Source organism: Sapajus apella, unplaced genomic scaffold (assembly GCF_009761245.1).
Source record: "Sapajus apella isolate SASKATOON/1434 unplaced genomic scaffold, GSC_monkey_1.0 scaffold97, whole genome shotgun sequence".
NCBI lineage: Eukaryota > Metazoa > Chordata > Mammalia > Primates > Cebidae > Sapajus > Sapajus apella.
In genome coordinates this window covers 4,449,767-4,464,039 of record NW_022437037.1, presented here as the reverse complement: position 1 = coordinate 4,464,039, position 14,273 = coordinate 4,449,767, and the positions used below count along the sequence as shown (strand labels likewise).

The following is a 14,273-nucleotide window of genomic DNA, read 5'->3' as shown; positions in this document are numbered from 1 at the left end:
GAGAGCGAGAGAGAGAAATTACCCAGGCATGGTCACAAGCATCTGAAATCCCAGCTACTCTGGAGGCGGAAGCACAAATTCGAATCGCTTAAAACTGGAAGGTGGAGGTTGCGGTGAGCTGAGATCATGCCACTGCACTCCAGCCTGGGTGACAGAGCAAGACTCTATCTCAAAATAAATACATAAATAAATAAACTTTAAAAATAAAATAAAAAATGGACAAGCACACACTGGGGCTTCACCTTGCCTCTTTTTATTTAATAATATTCTGACTACCTTTCCATCTCAGTGAGACGGACCTAACCCTCTTTATTGCGATTGTTTTTCCAAAATGTACTTTCCCTCTTGTTCTCTCTCCCTCACTTTCAGGAACCATTTTAAAAGTTAGCTTTTGCTTGATCCCTCTAGCATTGCCTCTTGCAAATATAACAAAATATGTGTAAAAATTTCCCCCTTTCTTCTATCAAAAGAAAGCATAGTGGCCGGGCGCGGTGGCTCACGCTTGTCACCCCAGCACTTCGGAGTCTGAGGCAGGTGGATCATCTGAGGTCAGAAGTTTGAGACCAGCCTGAGCAACATGGCCAAACCCCATCTCTACTAAAAATACAAAAATTAGCCAGGTATGGTGGCAGGCACCTGCAATCCCAGCTACTCCGGAGGCTAAGGTCAGGAGTTCTAGACCAGCCTGGTCAATATGGTGAAACCCCGTCTCTACTAAAAATACAAAAAATTAGCTGGGCGCGGTGGTGGGCGCCTGTAGTCCCAGCTACTCTGGAGGCGGAGGCAGGAGAATCACTTGAACCTGGGGGGGTGGAGGTTGCTGTGAGCTGATACTGTACCACTCCACTCCAGCCTGGGCAACAGAACAAAACTCTGTCTCAAAAAAAAAAAGAAGAAAAAGAAAAGCACAGCATGTACTGTTCACTTTTTTTTGCCCCATCTAATGATTTTTTTTTTTTGAGATGGAGTCTTGCTCTGTTGTCCAGGCTGGAGTGCAATGGCATGATCTCCACTCACCACAGCCTCCGCCTCCCAGGTTCAAGTGATTCTCCTGCCTCAGCCTCCAGAGTAGCGGGGTTACAGGTGCACGCCACCACTCCCAGGTAACTTTCCTATTTTTAGTAGACACGGGGTTTCATCATACTGGCCAGGCTGGCCTTGAACTCCTGACCTTGTGATCCGCCCGTCTGTCCGACTCCCACAGTGCTGGGACTACAGGCGTGAGCCACCACGCCTGGCTGCCCCACCTAATGATATTTCCCAGGTATTCCCCCATCCAGCACGCTACAGCCCTTCATGTCCTTTTCACAGCTGCAAAGCAGTCGGCCATGCAACTCTGCTGTGTTTATTCAACCAGAGCCCTATTGATGGGCATGTGGAGTATTTCCAATCTCTTAAAACTAGAAGAATGCCACAATGCATGACCTCATGCAAATATGATTTTCTATTTCTGCCGGCGCATATTTAGGACAGATTCCTAGAAGTGGACACATTCCCCCATAGGACTGCTCTTACCTTGCGTTCCACTGGCCGGGTTTGGGTAGAGTGTTTTGCCTAGAGTTCAGCCAGCAGAAGAGCCTTGGGTTTCAGTCCATACCTTTGCATTTTTGTCTCCCCAGTTACATGTTCCCATTTTATACCTGACGTTCTTTCCACAGACCTGGGCATTTGTTCAGTTAACTGTTATGAAGCTTCTAGAATGTGCCACGTCCAGGGATGGGCACCGCTCAGTATCTGCTTTTTTTTTAAAGACGGGGTTTCATCATGTTGGTCAGGCTGGTCTTGAACTCCCGATCTCAGGTGATCTGCCCGCCTTGGCCTCCAAAGTGCTTGGGTTACAGGCATGAGCCACCGTGCCTGGCCTCAGTATCTGCATTTAATCAGCTCCCAGTTTAGGAGGGTTTACTGACTCTTGAGCAACCAACTGATTTGACGTAAGGTTAAATTGTTCCATAAGACTGTAAATGTGTGTGTGTGTGTGTGTGTGTGGACTGTAAATATGTGTGTGTGTGTGTGTGTGTGTGTATGTAGGGTTGTCAGGCAGGAATCAGGGAGGTGTCCAGGAAAAAGATGACCTTGGAGCTGGGTTTGGACCACTGCTTCTCAACCCAGGGAAATTTTGACCCATGAGACATTTTTGATCATTGTGGGTAGAGAAGGGGTCTAACTAGGATGTAATGGCAGAGGCCAGGAATGCTGCTAAATATCTCTTATTTTTAAATTTACTTAATTTTTTTGAGACAGAGTCACTCTCTGTTGCCCAGGCTGGAGTGCAATGGCACAATCTCAGCTCACTGCAACCTCTGCCTCCTGGGCTCAAGCGATTCTCCTGCCTCAGCCTCCCGAGTAGCTGGGACTGCAGGCACCCACCACTTTTTTGTATTTTAGTGGAGATGGGGTTTCACCATGTTGCCAGGATGATCGCCATCTCCTGACCTCGTGATCCGCCTGCCTTGGTCTCCCAAAGTGCTGGGATTACAGGTGTGAGCCACCGTTCCCAGCAATATCTTTTATTTTTTGAGACAGGGTCTCACTCGGTCGCCCAAGCTGGAGTGCAGTGGCACAGTGGTAACACCCTGCAGCCTTGACCTCCTGGGCTCAAGCAATTCTCCCACCTCAGCCTCCCAAGTAGCTGAAACTACGGGAGCCTGCCACCATGCCCAGCTAATTTTGTGTGTGTGTGTATAGAAATGAGGTCTTACTATGTTGCCATGACTGGTCTTAAACTCCTGACCTCAAACAATCCTCCTGCCTCAGCCTCCCAAAGTACTGGGATTATAGGTGTGAGCCACCATGCTTGGCCTTGCTAAATATCTTTCAATACACAGGACAGGCCCCCACATCAACGAATTATCTTGTCCAAAATGTCAATAGCACTGAGGTTGAGAAACCCTGGTTTAGAGGGATGACTAGGAGGTTATATTCAGAAATTTCCCCGTTTGGGAAATAACTTGTAAACACAGGGGACCAGGCGGGGGCTGAGGGGGCAGTGGGGAGGGAGCCCTCAGTGGCCTGGTGCGAGCCGGGACCATTTCACTCTTCACTCCTCAAGCCAAGGTGAAGATGGATGGGAACCTCTGGTGCCTGTGAAGGTCTCTCCAGCCCCACCCCCTCGATGAAGAAGAAACCTTAAACCGAAACAAGAGCCCGTGTGCTGAAAACCGGGTGGTGAGCAATAAATAGCCTGAGAGCAGGGATGGAAGCTTCTGGAAAGCCAGTTATTGCAGGGGTGATTTCCACCCCCCCGCCATGCACAGTTCCTCTTGGGCACAACCCCAACGAAGGAGGCATTTCGGCCAAAAAAAAGGGACATTTTCGGGAAGTTTCTGAGCAATTCAAATCTGGGGGTGTTTAAATGAAAACCATTTTGCAGACTTCGCCTTGCCGAGCAGGCGTCCAAAGAAACAACCCCACTCTCATGCCAGTTAAGCTGTGTGGCGACATGGAGCCAAAACCCTCACACAGAGGCATTTGCCCTCCCCTGCGCCCCGGCCAGCCCAGACCGCCCCCAGCACTGGCTGGAGTCCCCACTGCTTCCCACATCAGTTCTGCCCAGGGCCGTGGCAAGGCGCTGTGATGTGACGCGTTCAGCCAGAGTCTGCTGGGCCAGGAGTGCTGCCAGGCGCTCCACGTGTGGCTCCCCACCGTCCCCTGCATACACCCTAGGAGTCACTGTGCCATTTTATTTTATTGTTATTTTTTTGAGACAGAGTCTCACTCTGTCCCCCAGGCCGGAGTGCAGTGGCACAATCTTGGCTCACTGCAGCCTCTGCCTCCGGGGTTCAAGCAATTCTCCTACCTCAGCCTCCCAAGCAACTGGGATTACAGGTGTGCACCACCATGCCTGGCTAATTTTTTTTTTTTAATTTTTAGTACAGACGGGGTTTCACCATGTTGGCCAGGCTGGTCTCGAACCCCTGACCGCAGGTGATCCACCCGCCTTGGCCTCCCAACGTGTTGGGATTACAGGCGTGAGCCACCTACTGCACCATTTTACACACAGGGAAGTTGAAGCTGTGAGAGTGTCTTGCCCAAGGTCATACATCAGGGGTTGAAATCGATGTCTGTTGGCCAGGCATGGTAGTTCACGCCTGTAATCCCAGCACTTTGGGAGGCCGAGGCGGGTGAATCACCTGAGGTCAGGAGTTTGAGACCAGCCTGGTTAACATGGTGAAACCCCATCTCTACTAAAAACACACAAAAAATTAGCTGGGCGTGGTGGCGTGTGCCTGTAGTCTCAGCTACTCAGGGGGCCGAGGCAGGAGAATCACTTGAACCCAGGAGGCGGAGGTTGCAGTGAGCCGAGATTGTGCTATTGCACTCCAGCCTGGGCGACAAGTGTGAAACTGTTTGCTGGGAGGCTTGGCCAGCCAAGGCTATGAACCCCTCTTCATGGGGTCTCCTCCTTCTTCTACCTCACTGCAACCTCCGCTACCAGGCTCAATGGGTGGGGGGTCCGTCACACGCCCAGTCCCAGATCTCTGAACCATGAGTGAGTGGGGCCAGGAGACGCCATAGTGGGAGGCCTCCAGCCTCGAGTCACCCCTTCATCCTAAAGGAGGCCCTCACCCCTGGGAGGGTGTGGGACAGCAGCTTGCTCAAGGACACACCAAGTTGGTATGAGGAGTCGAGTGTAGCTCAATGCCAAGGACATAGTAATTGCTCAATAAATGTTTATCCCCCTTAACATGATTGCTTTCGTGCAGCCAGCTTCCTATCAGAAGACAAAGACCTTTCTCCCTGGTCCTTTGGTCCCTGCAGCCCAGCCTGCAGCAGAAAGACGGGGCTGCACCCCTGCCATGGGCCGAGGCTGGGAAGGACTGCTGAGGGGGAGAAGAGCCCAGGCAGCACCTCCCTGGGGATCAGATTCAAACCCACAGCTCTGGTCTCGGCCGGGGGCTCGGGCGCTGGCCTCCACCTCGGAGCGGATGTGCCGGATATCTGTTGCCCTAAGTTCCTGAATCACCTCCTGAGAAACGCGTTGTGGTGGGCGTGTGTGTTCCTCTGGGAACTCTGCGCTTGGGCTTAAAGCATTTAGGAAATAAATTAAATAAATACTCTCTCAGCCTCAGGCCATTGGCGGCGGGTCCCTGCCTTTTCACGGGGCCCCTCTGCTGGGGCCAGCAAACCCTGGGTCTGCTCTCTCCAGGGAGGGCTTTGCCCAGAGGGTTTTTTTTTTTTTTTTTTTTTTTGGTTGAGGAAAAGTTCTGCTTTTCCCTGAGGCTGAAACAAAGCACGAAACCGCCTCCCTTTTGACCCGGCTGTTTAGCTGCTTTTGCGGAGGTCTGGATGCAGGAGAGAAACGGCTTGGATGGGGGAGGCCTGCCTCGCGCCCTCTCCCCCTTAAAACCAAAACGCCATTGTCCCCGATCACATTACAACGAAAAAAATGACCGGTCCACGGTTTTCTGCCATTAAATTATTTCACACGTACCATTTATTTGGCTGACTGCGAGCCAAAGACATTTAAAAACCCTGCTCTCGGCCAAATGATCAAGTGTTCCCACCGCCCTCCCCTGTGCGCACCGTTTTTCTTATTCCGTGTAATTTAAGGGTCTAAATAGTCTGGAGGGGATTAACTGCAAATTCTTCCTAAGACAAATAAACGCAGCCTCTTCTGCCTTTCTCAAGCTGGTGAGAGACACACTCTGTTTGTTTTTGCTTCGAATAGTCAGTTTGCGCCTGACCTCGGGGCTGAGGTGAGCTCCAACCCAAATAAATAACTTTTATTAATTAGCATTTATTCTGAGCGAATAAGCAGCCGTCCCCACCCCCCCCAATGCGATCTCTGCCAACACGATCGCAAAAACAAACAAGGGGTCCTTGGGACCTCGATGTGGATTTAACAAATTAACACTGGGCCTTCTCAGAGAAGCCTCGAAGCGGGAGAAATATTTACAGCCTGGAGAGTCTGAGGCAGGAAGCGGAGGTGGGGTACGGTGGAGAGGCCACGGAGGCTTCGGTTTCCCCCTGAGATTTCTTGGTAGAGATTTGGGTTCCTCTGACGGGCTCCTGGGAGAAGAGCTCGGACAGGAACTCTGAAACCACATCCGAAGCCACTGCCTGGCAGCGTCAGCAAGGACACAGGAGGCTTGAGGGAGGATTCTCGCCTCTCCCAGTAAGGAATGACAGGCAGGACAGTCCAGTGGTGAAGGCTGGTCCGCCTCACCAGCGGAGTGCCGGGGTGAACCTTTAACCATTCCCAGTCTCAAGAATCTCACCAAGCATGGCAGCTCACACCTGTAATCCCGGCACTTTGGGAGGCTGAGGCCAGCGGAGCACTTGAGGTCAGGAGTTCAAGACCAGCCTGGCCAACATGGTGAAACCCCTGTCTCTACTAAAAGTACAAAAAAACCAGCCGGGCGTGCTGGTGTGCGCCTGTAATCCCAGCTGCTTGGGAGGCTGAGGCATGAGAACTGCTTAAACCAGGGAGGCGGAGGTTGCAGTGAACCAAGATCGTGTCACTGCACTCCAGGCTGGGCAACGAAGTGAGACTCTCTCAAAAATAAAATAAAAAAGAATCTCAGCTGAAGAATGGAAATAACAGGAGTGACTTCATTTAACCTTCATCACAACCCAACATGGCTGGCTTCTAGTTCAGTTTTACGCAGGAGGAAACTGAGGCACGGAGAGTTAAATAATATGCAGATGCTACATGGCCAGGAAAGGCCCAGCTGGCATTGGAACTCAGAGACCAGCACATAGTCCAGGGTCTTAGTCACCTCCCCACACTGCTGGCTGAGTCACCTCGGCATGAGCCGCCAGCCCCAAGAGTCCCTGAGATCCTCGAGGCGCTGGGATGCTGAGGGTCTCCCTGGAGGCTCCAGGGTGTCTGGAACAACCAAGGTGGGTGGGTGCTGGAGGGAGGAGAAGCATTCCTGGGGCTGTAGCATGCGCCACACAGGCAGCAGGGCAGCGAGGATTAGGGACGTGTGCAGGCCCAGCCCCAAGACCTGGGAGGGTGGGCCACAGTCAGGCCGGGCACAGAGAGGGCTCGATGACATAAGAAGACAGAAAAGAAGGAAGGGGAGAAGGGAGGAGAGAGGAGAAGCCCCAGCCAGCACCCAACCAAAGGGCCCAAGAGCTGGCTTTCAATTGGGCCAAGCTGGCCTCAGCCCCAGAAATTCAGGGACCTGGGGTAAGGCACAAAGGAGGGTCTCGGGTCCTCTGGTGTGAGTTACACAGCACAGGTCCGTCTTCACCTCCCTGGACCATTGCTGGATGGGGCCGCCTAGGCCACTCCAGTAGGCAGAGCAAGGGCAGGCGGCCTCAGGGCTCCCCAGCTGCTGTCCCAGGTCCCTGCCTCTGTGGGGGTCACTGCTCACATCACACACGCCACTCCCTCTCACCGCGGACCCCTCCCTGAGGCGGCAGCATCTCCCCTGTCTCTTGCTCACTTTCAGATCTCAGCAGAGATGCCTCCTCCTCCGGGAAGCCATCCTGGACCCACAGGCTTAAGCTCCCCAAAAGCCCTGTGCCTCTCACATTATAGCTCTGTCACACTGTAGGGTAGGCGTGGCGTCACCGGTCCAGTAGGGACTGGGACTTACTGTTTTCTGTCTCCTTGGAATGCATCGCAGGGCCTGGCACAGGGAACCTCTCATCAATCTGTGCCGAGCGCTGAGTGAAGGAGGAGGCATGGGAAGGGCCGGGTGAGCCGGAGGAGCACGCCCTCCTGAACAGGGGTCTAGGTTCCTCCTGTGGGGCCATGGCAGCCTGGTGAGGACACATCCTCGGAGGCAGGAAGGGGCTCGGGGAGGCCGGCCACCTCCAGCCACTGGCCTGCCGCACTTCTAAGAATGTTTCACCTCATTAATTTTGAACAAAACCCCCCGACGCTGACACATTTTTATAACTACCAGCCTGGAGAAGGAGAAACACATCCCAGGAAGGAAGGCGATGATGGAAGCCACAGTGGGTCTGAAGGAGCCAGACAGGTCCCCAGCGGTCCCATCCCCGATCCCATGCCTCCCAGGCCTCAGCACAGCACACAAGAGCAAGAGGCTTGGGCCACACCGCCTGGGACTGCCGTGCTCCGACCTGCTCCCAGCCCCGAGGCCGGTGGCCCGTGTGGCTGCAAGGATGGTGGCTAGTGTGGTCTCCGCATGCTTGGGATGACCCTGGAGTTTGGAGGAGGCTGGGGGAGGTTCTCTCATGCCCTGCACAAACCTCAGCAGAGCCTTGCTTGGAGGCAGTTGCGGTGTATCTGGGTCTCTCTGGGGCCTGCAGCCTCTCCCCTAAACACACGACATGACGCGCACATTTCCACAGGGCCACTAGACCCACAAGAAACCCTAGAGGAGGGGCCAGTGCCCCAACAGGAGCTACCCCTGGCAGGGAGCACAAACGCTTCTCCACCTCTGGGCCTCGGTATGTGCTGTTCCCTCTGGCTGGGGCAGTCTTCCCCCGTCCCCACTGCACCCCTTTTGCCTGGCTAAAGGCGACCTGGCCCTAGGTTTCAGCCTCCATGCCCTGCCCCAAGAGACACACTGTCCCCTTGTTACGGACTCCTAGGCCTTCTCTCTCTGCTGCACATCTGCAGTGAACTAAAACAGGGAAGAGACGTGCTTTGGTGATCCGTCTGCTTCATGCCTGACCACCCCATTTACTCGAAGATCAGACGGGCAGGCACCGGGCTTCTCGTCAGCGCTGGATCCCCAGGGCCAGGCGAGAAGTTTGGTTTCAAAACTGTTTCTGAATGAATGACTATGTCCATGAAGGAGCAGCTCACTCCGGAAAAGGACCTGGAGTCTCAACTGCCAAAGCCAGGTCCCTTTATCTGCAAAAGGGCCAGATGATGGCTTCTCAGATGGGACGCCAAAAACACAAGCAACTAAAGAAAAAAAAGATAAATGGAACTTCATGAAAATTTAACAGTTTTGTAATTTTAAAAAATTATTTCTATTTTTTTTTTTTTTTTTTTTTTTAGATGGAGTCTCGATCTGTCGCCAGGCTGGAGTGCAGTGGCATGATCTAGGCTCACTGCAACCTCCACCTCCTGGGTTCAACCGATTCTCCTGCCTCAGACTCTGGAGTAGCTGGGACTAGAGGCGCACACCACACCTGGCTAATTTTTGTATTTTTAGTACATATGGCATTTCACCATGTTGGCCAGGCTGGTCTCGATCTCTTGACCTCATGATCTGCCCATCTCAGCCTCCCTAAGTGCTAAGATTACAGGCGTGAGCCACCATGCCCAGCCCAGTTTTGTAACTTTTATAACCATTAAGAGACTGAAAAGACAACCCACAGAACAGAAAAATTATTTACACATCACATATTTGGAAAGGGTCTTATGTTTAGAAAATATAAAGAACCCTTACAGCTCAATAATAAAAAGACAAATATCCCAATTTAAAAATGAGTGAAAGTTTTGAATAGACATTTCTCTAAAGAAAATACACAAATGACCAACAGGCACAAAAACGCTCGACATCATTAGACAGCAGGGAAATGCCAATCAAAACCACAGTGAGACACACTTCACACCCACCAGGATGGCTAGAATCAAAAGGCGGACAGTGGCCGGGCGTGGTGGCTCACGCTTGTAAACCCAGCACTTTGGGAGGCTGAGGCAGGTGGAGTGCCTGAAGTCAGGAGTTCAAGATTAGCCTGACCAACATGGTGAAATCCGTCTTTACTAAAAATACAAAAAATAGCCGGGTGTGGTGGTGCATGCCTGTAATTCCAGTTACTCGGGATGCTAAGTGAGGAGAATCGCTTGAACCTGGGAAGTGGAGATTTCAGTGAGCCGAGGTCACGCCACTGCACTCCAGCCTGGGCAATAGAGCAAGACTCCATCTCAAAAAAAAAGACAGATAACACCAAGTGTTGGCCAGGAAGTGGAGAAATTGGAATGCTCACACGCTGCTGGTGGGAATGCAGGGTACAGCTGCTGTACACCATGACATATGTCCACAGCAGCATTTTTTTTTTTTGAGACACAGTCTCCCTCTGTCACCCAGCCTGGAGTGCAGTGGCACGATCTCGGCTCACTGCAACCTGTGCCTCCCAGGTTCAAGCAATTCTCCTGCCTCAGTCTCCCGAGTAGCTGGGATTACAGGTGCGTGCTACCACGCCCAGCTAATTTTTGCATTTTTAGTAGAGACGGGTTTCACAATGTTGGCCAAGGTGGTCTTGATCTCTTGACCTCGTGATCCACTCACCTCAGCCTCCCAAAGTGCTGGGATTACAGGCGTGAGCCACCACGCCCAGCTGCATGATTTATTTCATATGAAGTGTCCAGAGCAAGCGAATCCACAGAGACGGGAAGTAGACTTCAGGTTGCTGGCGGGGGGGGGGGCGGTGGGGGGGGGGGGGGCAGCAGTGAGGAGGTAGGAGCGTGACAGCTAAAGAGCTCAGGGTTTCTTTTGGGGGTGTGAAAATGTTTTAATATTGTGATGATGGTTATACAGCTGAATACACTAAAAATCACTGGACTGCACATTTTATCTTTTTAATTTAATTTAATTTTTTGAGATGGTCTTGTTCTGCGCCCAGACTGGAGTGCCGTGTTGGAATCATGGCTCACTGCAGCCTTGAACTCCTAGACTCCAGTGATCCTCCCACCTCAGCCTCCCCAGTAGCTGGAACTACAGGCAAGTGCCACCATCCTCGGTTAATTATCTCTCTCTGTCTCTCTGTCTCTGTCTCTCTCTCTCTCTCTTTCTTTCTGGAGATGGAATCTCACCCTGTCACCCAGGCTGGAGTACAGTGGTGCGATCTCAGCTCACCACCACCTCCACCTCCCGGGTTCAAGCCGTTCTCCTGCCTCAGCCTCCGGAGTAGCTGGGATTCGCCTGCCACCACACCCTGCTAATTTTTGTTTTTGTTTTTGGTGTTTTTTCTGAGACAGTTTCACTTTGTCGCCAGGCGCCAGGCTAGAGTGCAGTGGCGCGATCTCGGCTCACTGTAACCTCCGCCTCCTGGATTCAAGCAATTCTCCTGCCCCAGCCTCCCGAGTAGCTGGGACTACAGGCGCACGCCACCACGCCCAACTAATTGTTTTGTATTTTTAGTAGAGACGGGGTTTCACCATGTTGGTCAGGATGGTCTTGATCTCTTGACCTCGTGATCTGGCCTCGTCGGCCTCCCAAAGTGCTGGGATTACAGGCTTGAGTCACCTCGCCCCGCCTAATTTTTTGTATTTTTAGTAGAGATGGGGTTTCATCATGTTGGCCAGGCTGGTCTTGAACTCCTGATCTCAGGTGATTTGCTGCCTTGGCCTCCCAAAGTGCTAGGATCACAGGCATGAGCCACTGTGCCCGCCTGCTCAGTTACTTTTTAAAAAAAATTTTGTGGCTGGGTGCGGTGGCTCACGCCTGTAATCCAAGCACTTTGGAGGCCAGGGCGGGCGGATCAACTGAGGTCGGGAGTTCAAGACCAGCCTGACCAACATGGTGAAACCCCATCTTTAAAAAAAAAAAGAAAAAATTTGTGTAGAGACGGGAGTCTCACTATGTTGTCCAGGCTGGTCTCAAACTCATGGCCTCAAGTGATCCTCCCATCCTGGCCTCTCAAAGCACTGGGATTATAGGTGCGAGCCACCACATCCGGCCCTGAGCTGTGCACTTTATTTTTTTATTTTTTATTTTTTTTATTTTATTTTTTTTGAGACGGAGTTTCACTCATGTTACCCAGGCTGGAGTGCAATGGCGCCATCTCAGCTCACCGCAACCTCCGCCTCCTGGGTTCAGGCAATTCTCCTGTCTCAGCCTCCTGAGTAGCTGGGATTACAGGCACGCACCACCATGCCCAGCTAATTTTTTGTATTTTTAGTAGAGACAGGGTTTCACCATGTTGACCAGGATGGTCTCGATCTCTTGACCTCGTGATCCACCCGCCTCGGCCTCCCAAAGTGCTGGGATTACAGGCTTGAGCCACTGCGCCCGGCGAGCTGTGCACTTTAAATGGGCGATTGTACAGTATGTGAAATATACTAAATAAAATTGTTCTTAAAAACACACAGAAAAAGGAGGGGGTGTCGAGAGAGGCATTGAGATTGGAGAGAATGGCAAGCAAAGAATATCTCCTGAGTCTCTGGGGTGCCACAGGTTGAGGGGTTACGGTGGTGAGGGGTGAGGTGGGCTGGGGTGCCACGGAGGCCCCAAGAGGTCAGGGGCCTCTGGGTTAGGGTCTTTGGGGGACCCTCAATGAGGCAGCCAGCAGGAGTGGCTCTTGAACTCCTGACCTTAGGTGATCCACCTGCCTCAGCCTCCCAAAGTACTGGGATTACAGGTGTGCCTGGCCAGGAGTGGCTCTTGCACAGCACATCCCCATGGGGCGATGTTGCAGCAGCAGGTCACAGTAGCGGGGAGCCAGAGGTGGGACAGGTGAGGCCAAAAGTTCTTCTGAGCCTAGGGAGCCTCAAGAAACGGGGTCTTCACGGTCAGGCACAGTGGTTCCCACCTGCAGTTCCAGAACTTTGGGAAGCCAATGCAGGCAGATCACCTGAGGTCAGGAGTTCGAGACCAGCCTGGCCAATGTGCGAAACCCTGTCTCTACTAAAAATACAAAAAGTAACCAGGTATGGTGGCGGGTGTCTGTAGTCCCAGCTACTCGAGAGGCTGAGGCAGGAGAATCGCTTGAGCCCGGGAGGCGGAGGGTGCCGTGAGCCGGGATCGTGCCACTGTCCATTTGCCTCCTGTTCTCAGGCAATCAAAGGGCTGGGGCGGGGGGGGCAAGGCCAGATGCAGCTGAGCGGCTCCGAGGCCCTGGCTCCCCAGCGTGACCCTGGCGGGAGCCTCCCCTCACACCCCTCAGCCCCTGGGTTTTTGGTGCCTGACCATCTACCTCTGTACTAAGAGCCGAGGCTCCCAAGTCCAGCCCAGCCTCTCCTTCACTCCTGAGACCCCAAAACCAAGCTCCAGAGAGTGGGGGCACCTGCTGAAGTCGGGGGCACATGGGTGGATGAGAGGCGGCGAGTCACCCAGCAGGAAGGGGAGCAGCCCTCTGCTCGAAGTTTGTTCTAAGAGAGGGGTTCGTGTCTGTCCCGTCTGGTTTTAATCTAAGGTTGATGGCCAAATGCCAGGTTTATTGCAAAGCCTACATTTTAATAAGGGGCTGGTATCGGGAGGAAAGCTGCCCTTGTTAACTGTTTCCAGACCACGATGAAGCTTTCTGCTCAGGGCCGAAGGTGGGTTTCCTCTCCCATTTAAGAGCTTCTCGGCCTCCCGAAGCCTGGAGCCAGTTGGGAACTCAGGGTGAGGGCTGCCGGCCGGGCACAAAGGCGGGTGACTTCGTGTGGGCTGCTTTTGCAACAAGCCTACAAACAGCTCTGCCGTATCAAGTCTGTCTTTTCTGTCCTCTTAGGGACCCAGGGTCTGAAGGGACCTTACAGGTCATCTGGCAAGGCCCCTCATTTTGCTGAAAGGAAGATTGAGCCCTGGAGGGGCAGTGACTCGGCCACGGGCTCACAGCAAGGCAGTGGGACCCCAAATTCTGTCTGCTGAGACCGGATGCCTGCAGACACACGTGCTCTTCCTTCCTGCTCCTGTCTGTTCCCGGGCTTCCTGGGAGGGTGCGGGAGAAAATATTCCTGATCCAGAAATTGGGTTGGGGGGCAACCAGCAGCCCACCCAGACAGCAAACGCCTGCCTCCCCTGAGCATCTGAGAATGAGAAAAACTGCCCTGTGTGTCCTCAGACAAGGCGTGTCTCCTCTTGGGTTCTTGATTTCACTTAAACAGTATCTCTACCTCTCTCTCAGGTGGCTCAGTGAGGATGGGACAGCCCAAGACTCTCCCAAGGACATGCTCAACCGGGTGCTCCAGAAACGACTGCTCATCCCACTATGATTCATCCTCCGTGAAGGCTCGGCCTGGCCTGTTGGTTCTTCCCCATTTTGATCATGAACCCCCTTGAGAACTCTGAGGAATTCTACGAACCCTTCCCTAGGAAAACAGGCATGCAGAAAAGTTTGCATGTGATGTTGTGGGGAGAGGTGGTTCACAGACTTTGAATCCTGTCCACAGATCCCACCCTAAAACGCCAGCTCTGGCCGGGTGCGGTGGCTCAAGCCTGTAATCCCAGCACTTTGGGAGGCTGAGGCGGGTGGATCACGAGGTCAAGAGATCGAGACCATCCTGGTCAACATGGTGAAACCCTGTCTCTACTAAAAATACAAAACATTAGCTGGGCATGGTGGCGTGTGCCTGTAATCCCAGCTACTGAGGAGGTTGAGGCAGGAGAATTGCCTGAACCCAGGAGGCGGAGGTTGCGGTGAGCCGAGATCGCGCCATTGCACTCCAGCCTGGGTAACAAGAGTGAAACTCC

The 14,273-nt window shown here is 52.8% G+C and overlaps 1 protein-coding gene across 1 annotated transcript in view; it reads right to left on the bottom strand.

Annotated features, from left to right (window-relative positions):
- PRRX2 (paired related homeobox 2) overlaps positions 1 to 14,273 on the bottom strand; it is a 58,730-nt gene that overhangs the window by 5,130 nt on the left and 39,327 nt on the right. The gene's annotated exons all lie outside the window — the stretch shown is intronic.